Below are 24,991 nucleotides of genomic sequence, written 5' to 3'. Positions count from 1 at the left end.
AGGTATCCAGAGAATAAATTAAAAAGAGATATAAAAAGAAGCAACATAATTTGCATTAGAAATTGATACTAGAAACATGGGAAATTAATATAAATTGCTGGCTTACATAAATTTAAGCCATTTTCTATAGATTTAATAAAGGGTTGCCATGTCTCAAGATAAACAGCTTAAGTATCGTTCTCCATAGATAATACATCCCAGCATTTAACAAGCCACTTACTGACTGATATATTATTGGAAAGCTTCCATTGTGATGTGACTGCCACACTTGCAACAAGGACTAGCTGATGAAGGAGGGGGTGAAAAGGGCCAGTATGGAATCCGTCATCACACTGGTACTAGAGGGTTTTTTTTAAGGCATACTTCACCCACTAGATTATAACAGGTCTAAATCCTGTGAATGATATAAAATACATTTAGGGTGGTATTGAAATCTCTAAACATCAGGGTTTAGCGTAGGAACATGAACACAATCTGAAAGTCGTAACAGTGAATTCAGACACTGTGCATGTGTGCGCAAGTGCATCTGTGTATATCTGTGTACTATAATATTACACAATGTATACATTTTTTTAAGCCTTCAGTCTGTGCTTAACAGAAAATAAGATATGATTAATATCCAGGGTTAAGGACAGTACTGTTCAGTCTTCAAAATGGTCCCAAAACTCTTCAGGAAATATGTTAGTTTTTTGCAGTCTTTTTTAATAACAGATTTGCACCTTTGCTTAATAAATAATTTCCCTGTTTTAACAGATGTACTCATTTGCCTTGTTTTAACTAAGAATTAACAGCTAATTCAAGCTCAGACTGGCCCAAACATAGCAGAACTGATGTTCTTCTTGTAGGGTGTAGATCTGGGGAATCCATCTATTGGATCCGGCCACTGAGTATCATGGAGCCCAGTTCCACTGGGGCACTCTGCCCCACCACTATGTGTTTTGAGCTTGGGGCAGTGCTGAACGGAGCATGGGGCTGGTGGATCCATAGGTAATTGTCCCCCTCTCTCACAGTTTTCATGGTGGCTGAATGGGAATCAGTCACTCCCACCCCCACTCCAGATACACAGACTTGGCCCTGGTGGGGAATTTATGCCACAATGTGAGGTTTTAACCCTTTCATTCTGCAAATTCCTTTGCTACTATGCTTATGCAGGAGATTTATTTTTATATCTTTTATTTTTCTAGGTACTTTTATGGCCACTGTCACTCTAGTATTTGAGCGGCTCCCAGGCATTTATGGATTTATCCTCCGAACATCTCTGTGAGGTAGGGAAGCATTATTATTTCCATTTTACAGACTGGGAACTGAGGTACGTGAGATTAAGGCGAGACAAGAAGTTTGAGGCATAGCCAGAAGTTGAAATGCGTTTTCCACTCTCTTTTGCCTTGCCCACATACCTGCTTTTGTGTTTTTTCCTCTTCTAAGCTTTACTAGAAGTAATCTTGGCCATTGGGGCTGGAGAAAGACCCTATGAAAAATATGGCTAGGGTTTTAATGTCCTTTTAAAGTATTGTTAGAAATGAGCTGAAATACCTTTTAAAAAATATCAGAACTGTTGATGATGTTAAATCATTAACGTATTGACTTTCTACAGATAACTTGCAAAAATGTTTTTTTTTCTTAATTCTGCTTTTATCTAGACTAGACTTGCCTAGACTTGAGGTTAGTGTTCAGCTTTACTCTGTCAGCTGATGCGATATCTATCACCTAAAGCAATGCAGAGCATGCTGCTTCCTGACGTATTTTGGGCGTTGTCATCAATGCAGAGCCCTGAATTCATGTCTGGGCAGGTGTAGAATTTCTCACTCACATTTATGTATGTTACTGCTTCACTTGCATCATTTTTCAAAGGTCACTCCAGTCCTCCTAGAATGTTCAGTTTTGCATTCCTAAATTCTCCCACAAGTGACGTTTCAGTGTCTGATTAGTGATGGTGTTGCTTTTCAAGCAAGTATATCAGGAACCCTGCAATATTTGTGCACATTGAGCTCAGATTGACATTGTAAAATCAAGCATCACGAATAGCAGCTTGGAACATGTCTTTTTTTTTTAAAGTAGAGAAGTTTTGGGTAGGTTCCCCTCAGGGTTTTCCTTCACTGTAACAAGTTGGTATTTAAAGTATGACATTTACTGTATTAGAAATGTTCTTACAATTCCAAATTGTGGAGGCACCAGCAGAATCCTGCAGTTTAATATTTTATTGTCTATTAAAATAAGCAACAGGATTACATATGATAACATGGAAAAGGGAATATTTCATGCCATCTTTCTAATTTAGCACTCTGTAAAATACACATTTCACATGATTTATCCTTTTTATCAACATAAATCATAGGACTGGAAGGGATTTTGAGAGCTCACCTAGTCCAGTCCCCTGCACTCATGGCAGGACTAAGTATCATGTAGACCATTCCTGACAGATGTCTAACTTTCACTTAAAATAGCCAATGACATAGATCCCACAACCTCCCTGGGCAATTTATTCCAGTGCTTAACCACCCTGACAGGAAGTTTTTCCTAATGTCCAGCCTAAACCTCCTTTGTGGTAATTTAAGGCTATTGTTTCTTGTCCTATCCCCAGAGGTTAAGAACAATTCTTTTCCCTCCTCCTTGTAATAATCTTTTATGTACGTGAAAACTGTTATCATGTCCCCTCTCAGTCTTCTCTTTTCCAGACTAAACAAACCCAGTTTTTTCAGTCTTCCCTCATAGGTCATGTGTTCTAGACCTTTAATCATTTTTGTTGCTTTTCTCTGGGCTTTCTCCAATTTGTCCACATCCTTCCAGAAATGTGGTGTCCAGAACTGGACACAATATTCCAGTTAAGGCCTAATCAGCACAGAGAGAGCAGAATTATTATTTCTCATTTCTTACTTACAACACTCCTGCTAATAATCCCAGAATGATGTTTGCTCTTTTTGCAACAGTGTTGCACCATTGACTCATATTTAGCTTGTTTCAGAGTAGCAGCCGTGTTAGTCTGTATTCGCAAAAAGAAAAGGAGTACTTGTGGCACCTTAGAGACTAACAAATTTATTAGAGCATAAGCTTTCGTGAGCTACAGCTCACTTCATCGGATGCATTTGGTGGAAAAAACAGAGGAGAGATTTATATACACACACAGAGAACATGAAACAATGGGCTTATCATACACACTGTAAGGAGAGTGATCACTTAAGATAAGCCATCACCAGCAGCGGGGGGGGGGGGGGAAGGAGGAAAACCTTTCATGGTGACAGGCAAGGTAGACTAATTCCAGCAGTTAACAAGAATATCAGAAAAGGAGTACTTGTGGCACCTTAGAGACTAACAAATTTATTAGAGCATAAGCTTTCACGATGAAGTGAGCTGTAGCTCACGAAAGCTTATGCTCTAATAAATTTGTTAGTCTCTAAGGTGCCACAAGTACTCCTTTTCTTTTTGCGAATACAGACTAACACGGCTGCTACTCTGAAACCTAAGAATATCAGAGGAACAGTGGGGGGTGGGGTGGGAGGGAGAAATACCATGGGGAAATGGTTTTACTTTGTGTAATGACTCATCCATTCCCAGTCTCTATTCAAGCCTAAATTAATTGTATCCAGTTTGCAAATTAATTCCAATTCAGCAGTCTCCCGCCGGAGTCCGTTCCTGAAGCTTTCCTGTTGAAGTATAGCCACTCCCAGGTCCGCGACCGAGTGACCAGAGAGACTGAAGCGCTCTCCAACCGGCTTTCGAATGCCACAATTCCCGACGTCTGATCCGTGTCCACTCACTCTCCCACGTAGAGACTGTCGGGAATTGTGGCATTCGAAAGCCGGTTGGAGAGCGCTTCAGTCTCTCTGGTCACTCGGTCGCGGACCTGGGAGTGGCTATACTTCAACAGGAAGGCTTCAGGAACGGACTCCGGCGGGAGACTGCTGAATTGGAATTAATTTGCAAACTGGATACAATTAACTTAGGCTTGAATAGAGACTGGGAATGGATGAGTCATTACACAAAGTAAAACTATTTCCCCATCTGTCAACTTCATAAAATTTGTTAGTCTCTAAGGTGCCACGGGTACTCCTTTTCTATTTCCCCATGGTATTTCTCCCTCCCACCCCACCCCCCACTGATTCTCTGATATTCTTGTTAACTGCTGGAATTAGCCTACCTTGCTTGTCACCATGAAAGGTTTTCCTCCTTCCCCCCCCCCCCCCCCTTGCTGCTGGTGATGGCTTATCTTAAGTGATCACTCTCCTTACAGTGTGTATGATAAACCCATTGTTTCATGTTCTTTGTGTGTGTGTATATAAATCTCTCCTCTGTTTTTTCCACCAAATGCATCCGATGAAGTGAGCTGTAGCTCACGAAAGCTTATGCTCTAATAAATTTGTTAGTCTCTAAGGTGCCACAAGTACTCCTTTTATATTTAGCTTGTGGATCACTGTGGCCTCCAGATCCCTTTCCACAGTACTCCTTCCTAGGTAGTCATTTCCCAAACCCAGTTTTGTGTATGTGCAACTGATTGCTCCTTCCTAACTGGAGTACTTTGCATTTGCCCTTATTGAATTTCATCCTATTTACTTCAGACCATTTCTCCAGTTTGTCCAGATCATTTTGTATTATAATCCTATTCTCCAAAGCACTTGCAACCCCTCCCAGCTTGGTATCGTCCACAAACTTTATAAGTGTACTTTCTATGCCATTATCTGAATAATTGATGATGAATAATAATTGATGAAGATACTGAACAGAACCAGACCCAGAACTGATCCCTGTGGGACCCCACTTGTTATGCCCTTCCAGCATGACTGGAAACCACTGATAACTACTCTTTGGGAATGGTTTTGCACTCAACTTATTGTAGCTCCATCTAGGTTGCATTTTCCTAGTTTGCCTATGAGAAGGTCATGTGAGACAGTATCAAAAGCTTTACTAAAGTCAAGATACAGCAGTCTACCGCTTCCCCGCTATCCACAAGGTTTGTTACCCTGTCAAAAAAAGCTATCGGTTGGTTTGACTCGATTTGTTCTTGACAAATTCATGCTGACTGTTACTTATCACCTTATTATCTTCTAGATGTTTGCAAACTGATTGCTTAATTATTTGCTCTGTTATCTTTGATCCAGGTACAGACATTAAGCTGACTGGTCTGTAATTCCCCAGGTTGTCCTTATTTCTCTTTTTATAGATATGGGTACTATATTTGCCCTTTTCCAGTCTTCTGGAATTTCTCCCATCTTTCATGACTTTTCAGAGATAATGGCTCGGATTATCGGCTCGCTAATGGCTCGGATATCTCCTCAGTCAGCTCCTTGAGTATTCTAGGATGGATTTCATCAGGCCCTAGTGACTTGAAGACATCTAATTTGTCTAAGTAATTTTTAACTTGTTCTTTTCCTATTTTAGCCTCTTATCCTACCTCATTTTCACTGGCATTCACTGTTAGACGTCCAATCACCACCAACTTTCTTGTTGAAAACTGAAACGAAGAAGTTAAGCACCTCTGCCATTTCCACATTTTCTGTTATTCCCTCCCCCCCCCCCAAATATATTATATTGCTTCCTGTCAGTAAGAATAAAAATAATGACTCACGGAACTGTCTGAGAATATACTAAATAAGATTAAAGTGTTGGCTATTGACCTTAACAGTCAATTAGGCTATACATTACTCAGCTGGTATTGGGGGGAGGAGGGTGCAGAAAGGAAGCTAAAGCTCATTACGTAGGATGCTGTTTGAAACAATTAGGATGTTTGTAAACCAGGAAATTGGTCATAATACCTAAGCAAAGACTTAGAAGAGGAGGATCTTGTTGTGTTAAGTATTCTTGAAAGGGTCTCCCCAATGCTGCTGGCATGGTTCTGGGGAAGGTGAGGGGAAATAGTCTAACGACAAAGCTGGAAGAGAGCAAAAACTTTCAGGATCTAAGTATTTTAGGGTATACTCTGTCAAGAACAGATAATGTTCAAATGGCAACTGATATCAGAGAGAGTACTGGGAAGGTGGTATGTGCAAGTCAGGTCAGAAATAGTGTTAGCTGAAGATGGTATGAATGGGAAAGTGGGTGCCAAAGTCCTTGTGCTTCAAAAGAAAAATACGACCGAGTGAAAATTGTTGACAGGTATGATTAGAATCCTTGTTTTGCTTACAGATGACAAGTTTTGGGTCCAGCGCATGCTGGATTATTCAACAGAGTGGGTGAGGAACACTTGCACATGTTTGCACACTATTGCTATGCATTGTTAGAGTTTGGATCTGTCTCTCAAGCAGGTTGGGAAATGTAAAACTGAGGGGCAGTTAATGCTGAAAAAGTACAGCTAAATCTTACCCACCATGGATTAATCATGGATATTACCTAAATATCTTAGGTGTTTAATTGGCGCTCTGTTGATTTTTCAGCATAATAGCCCCAAGCACATTAGCAAAGTGGTTAAAACCTGTCTGACAAGAGGAAACATCATTGAATGTGCTGGGGATTATACTGTGTGAGCAAGGAGGCGAGCCCAGAAATCATGAGAATTATGGGAAATTTCTGTAACACATGAGAGAACATTTCATAATTGTCTGTTTACATGTGTTCCCGTAGACATGAGCATTCTCTGACTACCTAAGGGAGAGTGTATAGAAGATTGTCAGCACCCTTAAAGGAGGGTTACCTAAGTGGTGACATACTGAATCAGTGCACTGTGTTAATGACTGACTGTCTTTGCTCTGTCTAAATTTGCATTGGTTATTCAGAATTGATGTTGTTGTTATTCAGAGAAGCATCAGTTTAGATGAATCTGCAAGTGTTTCCCAATTTAGCATAGGTTTTAGAGTAGCTTTTGTGTGCTATATATACAATTTGGAAACACACAGTTCTGAAAGTTTTCAGCTGGCCTAGAGTAGTTAAGTCATTCCATGGTTCCTAATATGAGCCTAGCTTTTCTGCAAATCTAAGAAAAATAATGATTTAAGACAGGCAAGTCTTGCCCATGCAATATAGAAGTGAAAGTGAGGTTTGAGTGACATATAGTAAAACCTTTTAAAGTAACTTTTTTGTTTTACCAGTTAAATTGGGCAGATTCTTACTGATCGAGGTCACAGTTTAACTTGGGGGGGGGGTTCTTTAAAATAATTTCCTTAGTAAAATCAATCTGAGTTGAATGAAAAAAACCCCAACACAAACAAGCCCTAACCCCCACTCCCTTTCCCTCTTCCTGCTATTCAGACGAATCGGAGTAAAAAAGAAAAGGAGAGAGTTTTCAGAGTTGCCTTTTCAGTCACATCAGGCTGGATCTAAGTCAGAAAGGAATGATTTTACAAGAGAGACCCTGAAGATAAACTGTAACCTAGATTAGCAGAATTCAGATTGTTTTGTAGAACTGGGTAACTGTGTTACTTCCTGAAGCATGCTCTACAAAGTGTTTAAATCACAAATTATTGTATTAGTGCTCTTTCAGGAATTTAACACAATATGCAAAATTTCCTTTGAATATTGTAATCATGAAGTTAACAAACTCCCTGAAGTGAAAAGCTGCTCCGTACAAACTATTTTAAAAGTGCAGTTTACAAGAATTTTCTTTAGAAATATGCATCCCTTGGCAGAGATTTGAGGGTGTGGGGGTGCTTTTTTTTTTTAAACACTGAAACTGCCACCATAGCAGTTTGTAAGGTTCTAAGTTAATTTGGAACACATACTTTAAATTGAGCTTTCTCTTTGAAACCAGTATTCTAATCCCAAATTACAAAACGATAATTGATGTCGTCTAATTCTTTGAGTGCTTCTGTTTTTAACTTCTGGGCATTTTGTAAGATGTGTTTTGATAATGGTTTTTTCACCTGAAGGCTTCTACTATAAATGTTGGTTTCGTATTTATATACCTAGATAGCACTGTTACAAAATATAATCAGTTCCGAATGACTCAATTATATATATACCACTAACATGTTTTATTGGCCAGAGCATCTTAAACGTAATTTAAAACAGTAAAGTTCTGGATACTTTTATCTGCTATATAATGAACAGTTGTTTGCAGTGTTGTTGTAACTGTTGGTCCCAGGATATTAGAGAGACAATGTTGGTCCAATAAAGATATTATCTCACCTACCTTGTGTCTCTAATATAACGAACAGGACCTTGACCTTGTGGGCCTATCCCAGCATTCCTGCATATCACTATGGTAGGGTCCTTTGGACTTAAGACATGTTACAGTTCATTTTACCTAACAAATGAGTCGAGTTTCGAGTCCTTGAGTATATTGATGCCTCAAGGGGTTGGCTGTTGGTGTTTGTGTTTTAAAGATGCAAATTTAAACTAGTGTATACTGATGGTGAAGTTCATCTTTGGCTGAAGCTGAATGCCTACTTATCCTACATTGGGGATTTCTTTGTGAAACTGAATATCTTAGAAAGCAATACTAACAGGTAGCTGAAGATGGTGCAAAATGTAATCACATTTGCAAAATTGAACATAAGCACTAGCCCTCTGGTTCTTTTAACTTTCCTTTTGTTTCATCAGTACATTTCATAGAATCATAGGACTGGAAGGAAGCTTGAGAGGTCATCTAGTCCAGTCCCCTGCACTCATGGCAGTACTAAGACTTATGTAGACCATCCCTGACAGGTGTTTGTCTAACCTACTCTTAAAAAATCTCCAATGGTGGAGCTTCCACAACCTCCCTAGGCAATTTGCTGGTGGCTTTTGTTTTGTCATATTATCTACTAAATTAATTTTGGTACCTGAAGGTTATATAATAAAGGTGATGATAGAATTATTATAATTGACAATTTAGCTTTGTCATAACACATAGTCAGCAATTGCTAGCAGTCTGAAGCAATGGGTTTGAATAGCTGCCACGCTATGTGCGTGCTTTTAAACCCGAGACAACCGCTGAACTCATTAAAAATACAAGATATACATGTCTATGCATATAAGGAGTTTTGGTGCCAAGCTCTCCTTTGAGGATACGTTTAATGCTAATTAAATTGGTTATGTTCTATCCAGTATCAGGGTAATCTTGAAGTTTGGTTAACTAGTGCCAGACTGACTCAGATGTTAGTATTGGAATAATATGGGATGGGGTTTCAAATGAGAAAGGACTGTGTAGTTAAAAAGTATATGGGTATTTTTTGTGGTAGGGAGGAATGGACCATAAGTTGCCATTCCAGGTTCTTTAGTCACATTTGGTGACAACGGCTGGGAATCTTTATGCAGATAGTAGCATCTAGCTGTAGAGTTTCTGGATAAAAAGTTCCACACAGAGTGGATGTATATCACATTACATTCTTAGGCAAGACTGTGGAGACCTAAAGCTGCCTGAAATAACTGGGTTTGCTATACAGTAGTTGAACAATTACATGGTTACCAGGCTCTTCTGACCCAATTTAAACAGCCCCTGAATTTTTACAATAGTAAACTGGAACAGTAAGAGTAGAAAATTACTGGTATTTCATTGGATCTGGCTTTGTTCTGTGTTCTTCTTTTATGTATCTACCACCAGCGCCGGAAATGGCCGCCTCCCCTACAGCATTTTAACAAAAGAAACATACACACTCTGGGATATTTAAATATTAATTCCTCCACCACTTTGGCCTTGCCCCTCTCCCCCACTTTTACAAAGGTTTTTGGGCCATTGTTCTCCCCCTGCACCCCCACTGGGCTGGGGAGGAGTGAACCATGACCTGGCCTGGTTGGCTGGCATCCGGGTCCTGCTTTGCATTGAGCCACATGCTGGTAGCTGGGTCCTTACCTGTCAGCTACCAAAACTGCAGTGGAGGGTCCTATTGGTGCCGGGGCCTTGCACCTGAGGACTTCGGGTTGGTCAGCAGGGAGAGAAAGGTAAGGAGAATGTGGGTGGGGTGGCAGGAATGGGCCTTGGTAGTATGGGACTGGGGGGCGGTAGGGCTAGGGCTCCAGGAGGGTCAGGCCGTTTGGCGGTTGGGGGGTCTTTGGCAGTCCTTCTTACTCCTGTGGTATATATCCATTATAGCACAAAGATCATAGTTAAAGGGCTGTTCAAATTATGAACAGTTTTTCATTAGAGACAGTCAGCAGGAAAGGTCTTATTGACCATAATATCTGACACATGAACAGTTAAAATGTGCATGGGTTGTAGAAAAATCTTTTGGTATAGTGATGTAGGAAACCAAGCTTGTTTTTAATGTTTTCTAAAAACTAACTACACTGAAAGCAGACTTCAGTACTTTGTGAGGCAAGGGTATGACTGTTAGCAACTATCCTAAAGGTAAATATCCTCATATAGATTCATATTTTGGAATAGACTGTTACAATATTGTCTTGTAGTACTGGAACAATCACAAAAGGGTAGGACTGGAAGGGACCTCAATAGGTGATCTAGTCTAGTCCCCTGCACTCAAGGCAGTACTAAGTAATAACTGCACCATTCCTGACAGGTGTTTGTCTAACTCAGTGGTTCTCAATCTATTTAGCATTGTGAGCCACATATGCAATTCTCTGTGTTATGTGGGCCACATCCACACAATATATATACAATACCTGTATGGCCCTGAAGATGTCACATGGGCTGCAGCTGTGTGCTGATTGAGCTGCAAGAGGACTGCGAGCTGAAAACCACTGGTCTAACCTGTTCTTAAAAACCCCCTGTGACAGAGATTCCGCATCCTCCATAGGAAATTTGTTCCAGTGCTTATCTATCCTGACAGTTAGGAAGTTTTTCCTAATGTACAACCTAAACCTTCCTTGCTGCAATTTAAGCCCACTGTTTCTTGTGCTATCCTCAGAGTTTAACAAGAACAATTTTTCACCCTCCTCCTTGTAACAATCTTGTGTCCCCTTTGTCTTCTCTTCTGCAGACTAAACAAACCCATATTTTTCAGTCTTCCCTCATGCGTCATGTTTTCTAGATCTTTAATTATTTTTGTTGCTCTCCTCTGGACTTTCTCCAGTTTGTCCATGCTGTCCCCAGACGGACTTCTGTGGGAGAAACCCCGCTGCAAACTGCAGAGATCTCCCTAACTCTAGTGGCTGCGATTCAAGCCATGGAGAGAAAAGTTGATCCGGTTGCTGAATCTGGAAGGGCGAACAGAGATGGCTGAGAAGAAATATATTCTGATATTCTGACATTCTGGCTGAGATATTCATGGTGAATAGTGTTGTGAATTTAGGATGAAATTCACCCCTGTACAGAGGGCTTGCACTAGGCCTTGATACCATACTGTTGGCTCACATTTATCTTGTGATCAACTATAAGATCCAGATCCCTTTCCACAGTACTCCTTCCTAGGCAGTCATTTCCAATTTTGTATGTGCAATTGATTGTACTGTCCTCAGAGGAGTACTTTGCATTTGTCCTTATTGAATTTAATCCTGTTTATTTCAGATCATTTCTCCAGTTTGTCCAGACCATTTTGAATTTTAATCCTATCCTCCAAAACACTTGCAATTTCTCCCAGCTTGGTATCGTCCGCAAACTTTATAAGTGTACTCTCCATGCCATTATCTAAATAATTCATGAAGATATTGTAAAGAAGATGATGTAATTTTTATATTGAGTTTTTACAGGTGGCAACATAAAAAGTATCTTTGTTTTACTACAAAAAGGGAGAGCTCAAAGATAAAAACCAATTTTTAAAAATTACTGACTTTTGAGGGCTCAACACTGTCTCAAAATCATCCCCTTTATAGTATTTCAAATTGGGCACAGGAAATGAGGCACTCAAATCACCCAACACTTGAAAATCTTTGCCAGAATCTCCACTCAGGTTGCATCTTCAATTTATAGGAACATAACCTAGTAGGAATTGCCCTACTAGAACAGGCCAGGTCCATCTAATTCAGTATCCTATCTCCAGCAGTGTTTAGTACTAGATAATTATTCAGAGGAAGGTGCAAGAAACCCTGCAGTAAGTAATTACTGAATAACCTGCCCACAGGGGAAGCTTCTTTCTCACTCCCATCTATTAGTGGTTGGTTTATGCTTTGAAGCATAAGAGTTTATATCCTTTTCAAAACTCATGTTTTAAAATATTCAGTCCTTACTATTACAGTAGATCAGTGGTTCATAGAAGATTAGGGTTGGAAGAGACCTCAGGAGGTCATCTAGTTCAACCCCCTGCTCAAAGCAGGACCAATCCCCAACTAAATCATCCCAGCCAGGGCTTTCTCAAACTGGGCCTTAAAAACCTCTAAGGATGAAGATTCCACCACCACCTCTTTAAGTAAGCCATTCCAGTGCTTCACCACCCTCCTAGTTAAATAGTTTTTCCTAATATCCAACCTAGACCTACCCCACTGCAACTTGAGACCATTGCTCCTTGTTCTGTCATTTTTCAGAGAAAAGTTATCCAACTTGTTTTATTGAGGGGAGTTCCCCTTTGAAAATATTTCAGGTTGTGACAACCAGTGTTCCCTCTAATTTTTCCGACCCATATTGGTGCATATAACAAAATTCGTGTGGTGGGGGTGGGGTCAAGGGGTTCGGTGTGTGGGACGGGGCTCAGGGCTGGGGCATAGGGTTGGGGCGCAGGGGTGAGGGGGTTCTGGCTGGGGGTGTAGGAGAGTTGGGGTTTCTGTAAGGCATTTCACTTGGTACCACATGACATGTTGTTTAAAAAACTCGAATGATATAAAATTAACATGTCATATATTAAATGGATTAAAAACTGGCTGAGAGGACTCAAAATGTAATTGTAAATAAGGGATCTTCACAGAGAGGGTTGTTTCCAATTGAGTCCTGTAGGGATCAGTTCTGGACCCCATGCTATTAAATATTTTTATCAATGATCTGGAAGAAAGCATAAATGATCATGTATAAAGTGTGCAGATGACACAAAAACGGAGGGAATGGTAAACTAATTAAGAGGACATGTTAATAATCCAGAGCAATCTGAACTGCTTGGTAAACTGGCACAAACCACATGCATTTAAATTCAGCTAAGGTAAATATATACAGCTAGGAACAAAAAATGTCAGCTGTACTTACAGGATGGGGGACTCTGTCCTGGGAAGCAGTGACTCTGAAAACAATTTGGGGATTGTGATCGATAATCAGCTGAACATGACTAAGGCTAAGATTTTTGTCATGGCTATTTTTAGTAAAAGTGATGGACAGGTCACGGGCAATAAACAAAAATTAACGGAAGTTGTGATCTCTCTGTGACTTTTGCTGCTACGGCTCCATGGTTTCCCCCACCACCGTGGTGGCTGGGAGCTGTGGGGTTCCCCCTCTGCCATGGTGGCTGGGAGCTGCAGGGTGACCATCTTTCCCAAATAGAAAATGGGACTCCCCCGCCACATATTTCCCAAATAGAAAATGGGACATGTCCGAGGTGTCCCTGTCGCCCATCGCTGGAACCTCAGTAGTCTGTCACCTGTCGCTGGAACTTTGCAGGGGGCCCCCTTTTGCTTGTCGCTGCTGTCACCTGTCGCTGGAACCCTGCCAGGGCCCCACTGGCTGTCAGCTCCGGAGTCTTGCAGCCCTTGGGAAGCAGAGAATGTCATGGAGGTCTCAGGAAGTCACAGATTCCTTGACCTCTGTGACATAAACATAGCCTTAAACATGAGCTCCCAGCATGATGCTAAAAGAACAGGAGTACTTGTGGCACCTTAGAGACTAACAAATTTATTGGACCATAAGCTTTTGTGGGCTACAGCCCACTTCATGATGCTGTGGCCAAAAGAGCTAATGCGATCCTGGGATGCATAAACGGGATTCTTGTGTAGAAGTAGAGAGGCTATTTTACTTCTAGATTTACCACTGGTGAGATAGCTGTGGGAATACTGGGTACAGTTCTAGTGCCCACAATTCAAACAGGATGTTGATAAATTGGAGAAGGTTTAGAGAAGAGTCATGAGAATGATTAAGGGATTAGAAAGCCTGCCTTATAGTAATGAACTCAAAGAGCTCAATCTACTTAGCTTAACAAAGGGAAGGTTAAGGGCAGGGGTGAAAGTAAATTAGAGGACTTACCGGTACGCCGGAGTCCTGAGCAGGGGGCGTGGCCTCAACCGGAAGAGGCAGGGCCTTAAATCCCCGGGCCCTTTAAATCTTGCTTTAAAGGGCTAGGGCTCCAGCTGCGGTAGTGGCAGCTGGGAGCCCGGGGCCCTTTAAATCACCCCTGAGCTACCAGCTGTGAGGCAGCTGGGAGCCCCAGGGCTTGGGGGCAATTTAAAGGGCCCAGGGTTCCAGCTGCCACTACCGCATCGGAGCCCTGGACCCTTTAAATCACTGAGGAGCCCTGGGGGCTCCCAGCTGCCACCGCTACCCCGGGGCTCTGGCAGAGCTTTAAAGGACCTGGGGCTCCGCTGTGGTAGCAGCTGCTGGAGCCCCGAGCCCTTTAAATCCCCACCTGAGCCCTGCTGCCCGAGCCCTGGGGTAGCGGTGGCCGGGCTCCATCGAGGATTTACAGGGCCCTGGGGCTCCAGCCGCCGCTATTGCCCAGGCCCTTTAAATACCCGTCGAAGCCCCACTGCCGCTACCCCAGGGCTTCAGCAGCAGGGCTCTGGTGGGGATTTAAAGGGCCGGGGCAATAGCAACTCCTGGAGCTCCAGGGCCCCCCTTAAATCCCTGCCAGAGCCCCGCCGCCGCTACCCCAGGGCTTCAGCAGCAGGGCTCAGGCGGGGATTTAAAGGGCCCCGGGGGGGTAGCAATGGCTGAAGCTCTGGGGCCCTTTAAATCCCTGCCAGAGCCCCGCCTCCGCTACCCCAGGGCTCAGGCAGCAGGGCTCAGGCGAGAATTTAAAGGGCCCGGGGGGGGGGGGCGGCGGGTAAGCAGTGGCTGGAGCTCCGGGGCCCTTTAAATCCCCGCCGCAGCCCTGCCGCTGCTACCCCAGAGCTTTAAATTGCGCTCTGGGAAAGCCGGTCCTGGTACAGCGCACCGGCTCTTACCGGTATGCCATACCAGGGCGTACCGGCTTACTTTCATCTCTGGTTAAGGTGTGACTTGATTATAGTCTATAAGTATCTATGTGGAAATAGTATCTAGCAGAGAAAGGTCTAACACGATCCAATGGCTGGAAGTTGAAGCTAGAAATAAGGCTTTAATTTATAATGGTGAGAGTAATTAACCATTGGAACAATTTACCAAGGGTCATGGAGGATTCTTCATCAAAGACAAGTTTTAACTCAAAATTGGATATTTTTCTAAAAGATATGATCTTCTAGGAATTATTTGGGGGAAGTTCTCTGGCCTGTGTTATACAGAAGGCCAGACTACATGGTCAAAGTGGTTCCTTCTAGTCTTGAAATCTATACATTAAGTTTAGTATCTTTGGGGTCCATTGCATTAATTTAATGGTTTATGTATTTTTACAGGGAGGGGAGGGGAGGGGAGAGTCGTGGTGGCTTAAAGAACTGTACTGAACAATGTGCTAGACAAAAATGGACTCTTGGAACAAAACATGTTAAGTGATTTTCATTTACTATAGTACACCGGACCCTCGCTAGAATGCACGTCTATATAACGCAAATTTGGATATAACGTGGTCGCAGCCATGGATCCCAAATTTAAGTACAGTACAATTTTTTTGAGTTTTAAGTGACCTTAGTGTTCATTACCTGATCATTCATGCAAGATCGCTGGAGGAAAGACATATGCTGTATCACAGTGCGACGACGAATTAGACTTCGAGGGATTTACAGAGGAGGAATTTGGAAGAATAGACATGGAGTGGATGGCAGGAGCTGTCCCAGTAACCATCTGGGCTTGGGGTAACTGTTCTGCCACAAAATAACGAGTCCACGATTGTGTACTTTACCGAGTTAGCCGGCTATAAAGCATCGACGTCATATTTCTGTAAGATTTTCACACGGGCAGAACTCTCCAAGGTATGTACAAGTTTTTTGTTCTACCATCAGCGCCATGCATTTCCGTAGTTGTGTCGCTGAAATAATTTAGTCAAGTCCCTAAGATGATTCCTGTGGGCCTAGAACACCATACAAATGTAATGTAATAAAAATTTATTTATCTTTAGAAAGATGTCAAAAATTTTGGGCAAAAGGAAGGCTTACTCGGTGCAGGAGAAATTGGACACTATCGAATGACTTAGAAATGGCAAAACCCAGACAAAGATTAGCCGTGATATTGGCATTAACGAGTCCACCTTTCGTGGATGGCTAAAGAATGCTGACAAGCTCGGAACTTACATCCATAACCTGGATGAAGAGCATGGCCTTCAAAGAAAATGAGCCCGTTTAGCGAATGATGCTGATCTTGATTCTGTAGCGTACACGTGGTTTGTGCAAGAACAGCAGAAAGGCAATCTGATCTCTGGTCTGCTTATAGCCATACACACGAAAAAATTCGACCGGGAACTTAACGGCGAATTCAGGTTGGCTATGGCAATTTCAGAAAAGACACGGAATCACTCAGTTGGCAGTTTCGGGAGAAAAACGCTCTGCTGATGATGACACCATGCAATCGTACCCTGCGAAGCTGAGGGAAATTTTACAGGCATAGAGTTACTCGGAGGAACAGGTTTACAATGCAGATGAAACAGGAATTTATTATAAAATGTTGCCCAATAAAACCCTGGCTGTCAGAACAGATGAATGTAAGAAAGAAGGATATAAACAGGCAAAAGATCACCTTACTTTACTGTTTTGTGTGAATGCAACAGACAAGCATAAATTAAAACCATTGTGCCTTGGAAAGTCTCACATGCCTCTGTGCTTTCATCACGTAAATGTGAATTGCCTGCCGTTTTCGTACAAGACTCCAAAAATTCCTGGATGACGAATGAGATTTTTGAACAATGGGTCTTCACTGAATTTGTCCCTTCTGTGCGAAAGCATTTGTGGGCAAAACGCTTAGAAGAAAAGGCCATTCTTTTGCTAGACAACCGTCCAGCACAACCTCCAGCCGAAAGACTCAGAACCTGTGAGGATAAAATACGGGTTGAATATTTACCTAAACACATGACTTCCAAAATCCAGCCGCTTGATCAAGGTGTTATAGCCATTTTTAAGCAGCACTATCGACAGAACTTGGTACGACCAATGATAGAAAGCGAGTTGTCTGTCACCGATTTTCTGAAGAAGTTGACTATAAAAGACTTTTTACATTACAATTCCTGGAATTCATTGTACGCTGAAACGATAAACCACTGTTGGATGGTAGGACTGAGAAAGTCGTTTGGCCACCCGCTCCTAGAAGAAAATGAAGAAAGCCGATCACAGTCTGATGAGGAATTCAACTTCAAGGGATTTACAGAGGAGGAAGTTGGAAGAACAGACAGAGTGGATACAGGAGCTGTTCTAAGGATTTCTATACTTTATGATTGTGAAGGTAATTAGCGCTACAAAAATTTCTACACACACATTTATATAGACGGTATATAAATTTCTCTGTGGCACTCCATACGCGAAGACGGGAGTTTTTCTATGGCATTCCATACGCAAAGATGGAAGTTCATGGCGCCTGAAAGTGGACAATCAAAACAAAACACACAAAGCATTTAACCAAATTCATTAAAATCGCTTCCATTTTAAAACGCAATTTTCACTGATGCCCATTGTGATTACTGTATCTTGTAGACTCGTTTTTCACTACAGTTCTGAGTTTTGATACTATTGTTAGCCCACTATAAACTGCAAATACACAACTACATATATCTGTACTGAAATTTCGGTCAAAAAATATAATTTCATTTTAACGCGGTCTCCGCTATAACGCGGTACTTGGCATGGATCCCAAATCCCGCGTTCTAGCGAGGGTCTGGTGTACTATATAATCATATTTAAACAGTATGACAGGGAAATATTTAGTTTTATTTATTATTTTTTTCCTCACAGCAAAATGACTGGCCAAGTATTATTATTTTATCAACTACAATTGGTTAATAACATAGTAAAAGCATCCTGATTGGTTCATAACTTAGATTGGTTAATAATTAAATCACACAGTGTTACATTAACGAGCCACTTGCGGGTCATGCGCCTCAGCCAGAATATCACTACCCTAGACTATCTGGGACATTTTAAAAGACAAAGAAATTTAAAGAGCATCTACTGCAGTGTTTTTCAAACTAGGGGTTCTGACTCAAAAGGGGTCCCAAGCCCGTTATGGGGAATCATGGTATTGTCACCCTTACTTCTGCCCTGCCTTCAGAGGCTGGAGAACAATGGCTGCTGGCCAAGCATCCAGCTCTGAAGGCAGTGCCGCCGCCAGCACCAACCAGAAGTAAGGGTTGCATGGTATGGGGGGGTGTCAAATATAAATGGAAGGGTAACCACCTTTCTATATACAGAACTATAAAATCCCTCCTGGCCAGAAGCAAAACCCTTTCACCTGTAAAGGGTTAAGAAGCTAAGAACCTTGCTGGCACCTGACTAAAATGACCAATGAGACAAGACGCTTTCAAAGCTGGGGGGGACGGGGACAAAGGGTCTGTCTGTCTGTGTGATGCTTTTGCCGGGAACAGATCAGGAATGGTCTTCAGAACTTCTGTTAAGTTAGTAAGTAATCTAGCTAGAAATGCGTTAGATTTCCTTTTGTTTAAATGACTGGTAAATAAGCTGTGCTGAATGGAATGTATATTCCTGTTTTTGTGTCTTTTTGTAACTTAAGGTTTTGCCTAAGGGGATTCTCTGTGTTTTGAATCCGATTACCCTGTAAGGTATTTACCTTCCTGATTTTACAGAGGTGATTTTTACTTTTTCTTTAATTAAAATTCTTCTTTTAAGATCCTGATTGCTTTTTCATTGTTCTTAAGATCCAAGAGTTTGGGTCTGTGTTCACCTATGCAAATTTGTGAGGATTTTTATCAAGACCTCCCCAGGAAAGGGGGTGTAGGGCTTGGGGGGATAACGTCTCCAAGTGGGTTCTTTCCCTGTTCTTTGTTGAACACACTTGGTGGTGGCAGCATAGGGTTCAAGGACAAGTCAAAATTTGTACCTTGAGGAAGTTTTTAACCTAAGCTGGTAAGAATAAGCTTAGGGGGTCTTTCATGCAGGTCCCCACATCTGTACCCTAGAGTTCAGAGTGGGGAAGGAACCTTGACGGGGGGGTATCAGTTTTTGAGGAGGGCAGGGGCAGGGTTGTCATCTAAATTCCTTGTAAGCTGCACAGCCATGCAGCAGCCTTTTTAGTACTGCGCAGGTGCTCAGGGAACCTGTCCGGGGACCTGCTGTGGGAGTGGCGAACTCCCCTGGCCCCAACCTAGCCTGGCCCCCAATCTGCTGTGACCAGTGCGGCCCAGACCCACTGCAGCACTCCTCCCCCAGCCCAAACCCAGCCACGGCCAGGGTTCCCCTCCACCGGCCCGGACCTGCCAGGAGAGTGGTGCCTATCCTGCAGTCCCAGCCCCAGAGCTGCTGCGGTGGGAAGAGGCTCCTCTGCCCCCCATTCCTCTCTCCCCATCGTAGCCCTAAAGCACTCTCCTGCATAAACTTCCATAAACCCATGTTGATTTGCATTAATTACTTTACCTTCCTTCAGTTCTTTATTAATTGACTCCCATATCAGCTGTTCCATTATCTTGCCTGGGATCGATCAATGTTAAACTGCCAGACTTATATTTACCTGAGTCATCCCGTTTACCCTTTTTAAAAATTGGCACAATGTTAACTTTCTGCATTAAAACCAACTTCCATTTTCCTTCCACTTGTTTCATTTTTTTTATGGCTGCCTTCACTTCCCCCCAAGATCGGTTCTTGAATCGGCGTGGCTTTCTTCCTCAGTTGTGGGATTGTGGCTTTTGGGGCATCATGGAAGGTGTTCTTAAATGATTCTCAATTATCATTCACATTTTTCTGTTTAAATTCTTCTCCTGGTTGATTTGGCTCATATTTGTTTCAACTTTGTGGCCCTATTAAAGCAAATATATGCCACTGGTCTGGACTTTATTCTGCTCACGCATTACAAGTGTGATCAAGTCATGATCACTTATCTCTAAGATACCTTTATTTTTTTAGTTCTGTGATCAGTTCCTCTTTATCTGTTAAGTCAAAGTCTAATAAAGAAACCCGTGTTGGCTGCAACACTTTTTGAATTAGGAAATTGTCATCTATAATGTTTAAAAATTCCAAAGATATTTGAGTACTGGCAGCATGTGTCACTCAGACTGAAGTTCCCCATGATCATGCACTTTTTCCAATAAGGTCTTGCAAGGATATTGCAGGGAATTGCTGTATCTGTTACAACCATAACGGTACCCAGTATTCTAGATGAGATTTTAGCAGTGCCTTATTCTATGGCAGTAAATACTTCCCTATTTCTGCTGCAAATTCCTCACCTGATACATCCTAGGATCACGTTCCCCCCCCCCCCCCCCCCCCGCCAAGGCTGCATCACATTGGTGGCTAGTAATTGTCCTTTGATAGACTAATACGTCCAGATCCTTCTCCTCCTCCTGTTTCTGATGAACCCTTGTATGTGAAGATGTAATCTGTTAATAGTTTTTGAAAGGCACTGTTTGTACAGAGCACAGATCAAAGGGGGACCAGATTCTGATTGGTGCCTTTTTGTGCTAACAATTAATATAAATTATTAATAAAGTAAACAAAAATGTATGGTGTTGGTAAATAGTGAGATGTTTACTTGTATATGCACATTTTGGAAACTTGTTTTACCCCAAATTATTCTCCTTAGTGTATAGGCTGTGCAGCAAACTGGTGTGCTGGAGATCCCTTGGAGGAATTTTTGAGGAGACAACACAGCTGTGACTGGCCTATGTTCCAGCTTCAGAGCTGGAATAGCCCCCAGTCCACCCGTGCTTCCTCTCCATGGGGGAAATGGCTGATAGTTGTGCATAGCCACAGATCCACTAGACTTACTCTTCTTGCAGTCTGTCCTATCCAGAAGTCCCTACTGAGGAGATGCACAGAGTCCTTGCTCAGCTCCGATGTATACATCATAGAATCTCAGGGTTGGAAGGGACCTCAGGAGGTCATCTAGTCCAACCCCCTGCTCAAAGCAGGACCAATCCCCAATTTTTGCCCCAGATCCCTAAATGGCCCCCTCAAGGATTGAACTCACAACCCGGGTTTAGCAGGCCAATGCTCAAACCCATCCTTACATAGCCGTCCCAAATCCTACCCATCCTGCTGTGCTGCAGAACCATACCAGTTCTGCTGCAGCCATGACTGTTTCTAAAAAGAAAGAGAAATACTCCAGATATCCTTTAGAACAGGATTTACTCCTGAAAGAACTGATGGTGCATATTTTGCAAAAGAATATTTGACCCCTAAGTAAGTACTTCACAATCTCCTATTATAGTTCTCTGTTTATTTTGTCAGTGTGCTCTCCTTTTTTCCCTGACTAAATCAACATATGCTACTTAACATACTGTCATTTAACCTCCTTGTTAAATTACAGTTGCCTGTATACCCTGTAATTGCCAGTGAAGTACTCTGTAATATTTTTATGCAAATGAAACTACACTAACCTGCATTGTATGGTACTGAATATTCAATGGTGATCTTTGCTTTGCAGTACAGGATAAAACACATGCCTGATCAGAGTGGCTCATCATCTTCTAGAGTAGCAGCCGTGTTAGTCTGTATTCGCAAAAAGAAAAGGAGTACTTGTGGCACCTTAGAGACTAACAAATTTATTAGAGCATAAGCTTTCGTGAGCTACAGCTCACTTTGATGATGAAGTGAGCTGTAGCTCACGAAAGCTTATGCTCTAATAAATTTGTTAGTCTCTAAGGTGCCACAAGTACTCCTTTTCTTTCATCATCTTCTGTTGCTGTAAACTACTAAGAAAGCATGTGATCAGTGACTGCCAATATCTAATTCTTCAAAACATTCCTGCCAAAGAAATAGTCATGAGCTTGTTAGTTGTATGCAATCTATAACATGCAGTGGTTAAGTATTAATATTCATAGACTGTGCCTAAAGATCAAGAATGAATCCTATGGAATGAAACCTATGAAGTCTGATTGTTTCCTCTGTGAAATTTCATGAGGTGATCATAGAGATTTAAGCTTTGCCTTATGAAAGGAAGTCACTGTTTCATGAACTTGATCAACAATTAAGTGGAATTGCTTGTCTTGAAAAGGTTTAGCTTATTTAGAATATTGAAGAATTTAGACTAATGTGTCTTTCAAGGTCTGATTTAATCACTTAAAAATGTAGCTAGGCTGCTTGACAAAGGACCAGACTTCTTACTCTGAAAGACTTAATTGTCTGTCTTGCCCATCTTTCCCCATTTTGCTAATCATGTAGATGCCCTTTTTCAAGCAGTTCCATTAAATTAATGAGGCCACCTCATTCAGAGGTGTGGCCGATTTAAGATTACCTTTCTTGATAGCCATTAGCAGTCTGGAGGGTCTAATTTCTTCAGTTAGTGATTAGGAAGATGACCCTGCTTGTCCATTGGATCATAGTGCTTTGCATCCGGAGAGATGGTATTTATATGGTGGTTTAGAGACTGGAGACCATCTGTGTAGTCTGGGTTAATTGCATTATATAATATATTCCTTTCCACTTTAGAATATTTTAAAAGCCTTAAAATTAAGGGTGTAAGAGTTTGAATCCTTTTTTGGGTATCTCACTGAATTCTAAATTGATTCTTGTTTATAATCTTCCACATTTTCTTTGCAAATGTTTCCTTGCAGTGGTTCCACTTTGTCATCCACCACACAGAGCCAAGGAAAAAATTTCCTCTTGATTTTTGCTTTAGCAAAGTTACCTCCAAATGGCAAGTACTTTTGTCTGCCGTGTAAAGGGGTGTGCTATTGGTACTGAGCTAAATTCCCTCTAACCTGCACATCTGTGCAGCAGGCTATCAAGGGCCACGCAGGCGGGGAGAGACACCTCCTCTGGCTGCAGCAGCGCTGGGGCCAGGGGAGAGGCGTTTTCTCCCAGCCCTGGGCTGCTGCGGCAAGAGAGGGATGGCGGGATTCCTCTCTCCCCACCGCAGCCCTGGGGCAGCCTGCACCCCAAACCCATCATTGCCGGAGCCTTCTGCCCAAGCCCTGAGCCCCATCTCACACCATGAACCCCTCATCCCCTCCCCAGGACCCTCACCCCCAGATGGAGCCCTCTGTCCCAGCCCTGAGCCCCCTCCCACGTCCCAAGCCCCTCATCCCTGGCCCCACCCCAGAGCACGCACCCCCAGCCACATCCCACCCTCTACCCTAGCCCTGAACCCCCTCCCAAACCCCTCTGCCCCACCCCCACCACACATCAACTCCATATTGGTGCACATAACAAAATTCATTCTGCACATAGATGTAAAAAATAGGAGGGAACATTGGTACAGTGTGTGTGTGAAAGAAGGAACGTTGGAGAGGGTTTTTTTGAATGTTTTAACTTGCGCAGAGAGTAGGAACTGTCTGAATCAAGGAGTCTAACTGACGAAATGAGCAAGGAAGAAGGGCTGGTAAAACCAGTATATAGATGTTATGACATGTATGTTATATTTTTTCCTCAATAGCAGAGTGACTGATTGGCTGTAGATGTTCCTGACATCATCTGACAGAAAGGGTTACTTTATCTGAAAACAGCACAGTTACAGATAAGAGAGCTCCAGAAAAGCGTCACTCATTTTTACTAGTGACATCCATTACTTCCTAATTATGGCCTTCTTTCAGGTAAAGACGCAAGACACATGCTCTGTGTAAAATTGGCAATGACCACAATAGTCAAGGTTGCATAACTCTTTCTAGTGTAACCTCCTGTTTTCAGACACCAAATATTTGTGGAGCATTGAAGGCCAAATTTTTCCATTTTTAATGTATTTTTTTAAACATAGATCAAAATTGCTTAAGCAGTTTTGAGAGTAAGAAGAATGGCAAAAAGAGAAACTTTTCCCATTAAAAAAAAAAATAGAAATTTGGTAGTGAAATGGAGAAGTGACTTTTACTGTTCTGAAAAAAGTCACTTTGTGCATGTTTGTGTGAAAGGGTCCGTTTGTTTGCACTGGAGTTGTACGTTTTTGAGATGTTAGTAACAAATTAGAGATGTGGTGGAATCTCCTTCCTTAGAAGTTTTTAAGGTCAGGCTTGACAAAGCCCTGGCTGGGATGATTTAGTTGGGGATTGGTTCTGCTTTGAGCAGGGGGTTGGACTAGATGACCTCCTGAGGTCCCTTCCAACCCTGATATTCTATGATTCTATGTGTAAAATTTTCAACAGCCTCAAAGTGATTTAGAAGCCTGAATCCCCATGGAAAAGCTAAAAATCTTTGAGGGGTTAAAAGTGGTTCCTCTGTAACTCATCTCTTAATTTATTTCTGTTTTGAGGCTCCTCAACATCCATTTCATCCTACTCTTCAGGCCCGAAATGAGAGGTCTGCCTTTTATTCTGTCCAGGGAGGGCTGCACATGGCTCGCTCCCTTACTTTAGTCCTGGATTCACTGAATGGATGTTTGGATGCTCTCTCTGCTTGCTATACCTCCTCCTAGGGACTGAGCAATCTGCTACCTCCGTATGTGGCTTGTGCCAAGGTTTCGTGAAAACCGTGTAAAATGGGTCAGTTTTGTTTTGTTTTGATAGTGGCTTTATGGTGAGCTTTTCAAAAGCATTCAGTGTTGGCCTACCTCACCTCCCATTGAAGTCAGTGGTAGAGCTCCCAGAGTTAGGCCAGTTTTGAGAGCTTTTAAAAATCCTACCCTTATGGCCACGTTTCAGATTTCTAGTGCAAGCACTGCCTAGAACTCTTCAGTGCTGATTCAAAAGCCACCTCCGTTTTTTGGCATAAGAGCAGACATTAGGAACTGCATCTATTGTTTGATGGACTTGTTAATCTGAAAGCTTCATGTCTGCCGGAGTCCTCTGAATGTCTGAGTATCTGACTTTTAATTTGTTTGATCCTAAATTCCATGTAGATTTCAACTCTTCTACTGGATGCTAAGATTTATTTTCCTTACAGATGCTGTATCCGTATGAAAACAATTGGCTTGTATTCACCTTAAAGTGAAAGGAGTACAGTAGATTTACTTTCCTGGGTGTGATAAATTGTTTACAGTTCAGATAGAACTAAATGTCAGTTGAAGTATTGGTGTGCTTACTCACATATATGCTACATATTGTACCCATAAGAACCTTTCTGTGCAGATTTCTTTTGATGTATTTCGTTATGTGCTAAACATATATTAAACCATGCATACATAGGCATG

At 42.1% G+C, this 24,991-nt stretch overlaps 1 protein-coding gene across 22 annotated transcripts in view; it reads left to right on the top strand.

Annotated features, from left to right (window-relative positions):
- PTPRF (protein tyrosine phosphatase receptor type F) overlaps positions 1–24,991 on the top strand; it is a 617,705-nt gene that overhangs the window by 172,149 nt on the left and 420,565 nt on the right. For all 22 annotated transcript variants that reach the window (XM_038412822.2, XM_043520354.1, XM_043520352.1 and 19 more), the window contains one exon: positions 1,185–1,265. The gene's annotated coding sequence lies outside the window, so the exon portion shown is untranslated. Of the gene's footprint in view, positions 1–1,184; positions 1,266–24,991 lie in introns of those variants that run through there.

This window comes from Dermochelys coriacea, chromosome 8 (genome assembly GCF_009764565.3).
Source record: "Dermochelys coriacea isolate rDerCor1 chromosome 8, rDerCor1.pri.v4, whole genome shotgun sequence".
Taxonomy (NCBI): Eukaryota; Metazoa; Chordata; order Testudines; family Dermochelyidae; genus Dermochelys; species Dermochelys coriacea.
Note: the sequence above shows the minus strand (reverse complement) of the source record. Positions and strands in the feature narration are given on the sequence as shown.